This window comes from Struthio camelus, chromosome 31, assembly GCF_040807025.1.
Source record: "Struthio camelus isolate bStrCam1 chromosome 31, bStrCam1.hap1, whole genome shotgun sequence".
Lineage (NCBI taxonomy): Eukaryota > Metazoa > Chordata > Aves > Struthioniformes > Struthionidae > Struthio > Struthio camelus.
The window spans coordinates 1825067-1827566 of NC_090972.1; the positions used below are offsets into that span (position 1 = coordinate 1825067).

The 2500-nt window shown below is 53.0% G+C and overlaps 1 pseudogene; it reads left to right on the forward strand.

Annotated features, from left to right (window-relative positions):
* Positions 1-2500, forward strand: part of LOC138063443 (28S ribosomal RNA) — an 8477-nt pseudogene that overhangs the window by 3045 nt on the left and 2932 nt on the right.

The window sequence follows — 2500 nt, forward strand, 5'->3', positions numbered from 1 at the left end:
CAAGTTTGCCTCTGCCCCAGTGTGCGGTGCTATAGTTACTTCCTCCCTATCGACTGGCTTCACCGACCACTCGATAGTTCTTGAGGTGAATCAAAATTTTCGACTGCTAGTAATTGGCCTACTCGCAGTCCAGAGCCCTTGGCCTAGGGGCTTCTATCAGGCATACCAGTTGAACTTGGGGGATTGGTTCTTCTGGCGTATACCGAACCCCCACAGGCACGTTGGACAACCTAGTAAGACCATGGGTTGTGAACTTCGTGTCAGTGGGCACCCAGACAGGTGAGTTTCCTGTTGATGTCACGGCCGTTAGGCCGGTGACTTTAACATCAAATGGGTGGCCTGCTGTGATCCAAAATTTGACATTTTACAATTCGGCTTATGACCCTTGGAATGGGAGTACTCCCAGACCAAGTTTGGATTGCGTTAAAGATCTGCCAGAGGTTTATGAGGCTCTGGAGTCCCCTGTCGCTTCGCCCCCGGTACCCCGGGCTGATGAAGCCCGGGGGGAGGTGGCGGCAGGAGTGGGCCTGGAGTCTCCCTCTGGTAAAGCAATCCTACCGGCTATGGTGACCCCTATCCTTGACTCCGGGGGGGGAGCAACTGACGGTACGCCAGTTGTTAAGATCCCAGATGAACATCCAGCATGTCCATGCTGTGGAGTCAAGGTAGGGAAAATTGCGGCCTTGACAGAACATCTGCAGAGGGCCCACGGTCGGCGACGGGTGCCTTTTCAGTGTTCCCGGTGCGGGAGACTGAATGAGAAACATCATAGCATTGCCTGCCACTTCCCGAAGTGCCGCGGAACCCTGGGTGAAGGGGAAGATGAAGAGGCCTCGGAGGCCCCCCTCCCGTGGAGCTGTGAGGACTGCGACCGAAAGTTCAAGACCAAAAGCGGCCTTTCCCAACATAAGCGTCTTGTTCACCCAGGAACTAGGAACAGGGAAAGGATCGAAGCGTCTCGCGGAAGAGGAAAGGGATTGAGGGGTATGCATAAGAGCGTCTGGTCCGAAGAAGAGACGGCTCTGCTGAGAGAGTTAGAACAGAAGTTTAAAGAAGCACGGAATATTAATAAGCTGATTTCTGAACATTTGCCTACAAAATCGGCGAAGCAGATCAGCGACAAGAGACGGCAGCTGGCGGCTGGTGCCAAAGGATTCGCGTCGCCGCGAAAAGCTGCGGGTCCGTGCGAAGGGGAGGTACCGGTTGAGAGAGTGAAGATTGAGCTGATTAGGGTGGAATACAGGAGGATTATTGCAGAGAAGGTTCGAGGGGCCTCTCTCACCCCTGGTCTGAAGAGCGCATTCGAGAGGGCTTTGGAGGGTGTGGAGGAAGACCTTCGGAACATCGTCGATGAAACATCGGAGGAGTGGTTGACGCAGCTGGTGGGACATACCGCTGCAGTGAAATTGAAACATCGCAAGAAGTACCGAGTGAAACCCGCGCCGAGGAAGGTAGAGAAGAGGTGGATGAAGAATAGGGCGCTGAGAAGAGGCCAGTACCTGCGATACCAGCGGCTTTTTGAGATAGATCGTAGAAAGCTCGCTGGTATCATTTTGGATAACATCGAGAGTATTAAGTGTCCCCTCCTGATGGATGTGCTGTATTGCACGTTCAGAAGGAAGTGGGAGGAGGTCGGCCCCTTCGCTGGTCTCGGTACGTTCTGTAGTGCCGGAGAAGCGGACAATTCTGCATTCAAGAAGATGGTCTCCCCTGCGGAGGTCAGGAAGAACATTGCGGAAACGAATAAGAGCTCCGCCCCGGGCCCGGATGGGTTGACCTTGGGAGACGTCGTTAAATTAGACCCCCAAGGCACCCAGTTAGCTGAATTATTCAATCTGTGGCTGCTGGCCGGGAAGATTCCGGATGGAATCAAAGAATGTAGAACGATCTTAATACCCAAGTCTGCTGATCCTAGTTTACGAGGGGACATTAACAACTGGCGGCCCATCACCATCGGGTCGGTCATCATGCGCTTGTTCTCTCGAATTTTGACGGCACGCCTGCGACGAGCATGTCCGATTAACAGCCGCCAAAGGGGCTTTATTTCAGCCCCAGGCTGCGCGGAAAATCTGAAGCTCCTCCAGATGCTCATCAAGCACGCCAAAAGAGACCATAAGGCGTTAGCAGTAGTCTTTGTGGACTTGGCGAAAGCCTTTGATTCGGTCCATCATCAACACATCCTTCGAGTCCTCGAACAAAAAGGCTTGGATGATCATGTGATCAGTATCATCGCCGATTTGTATTCCAACTGTGTGACTCGGCTGGAGGTGGGTGAGGCGTCCTCTGAGGGAATTAAGATCCTCACCGGGGTGAAGCAGGGAGATCCAATGTCCCCGCTTCTGTTCAACCTCTCAGTGGACCCGTTGTTATGTAGGTTGGAGGGTTTAAAGAACGGATTTAAGTATGGAGATTGCTCTGTGTCATCTTTGGCGTTCGCGGACGATCTAGTCCTTTTGAGTGACTCGTGGGAAGGCATGAAGAAGAACATCAGAGCGGTTGA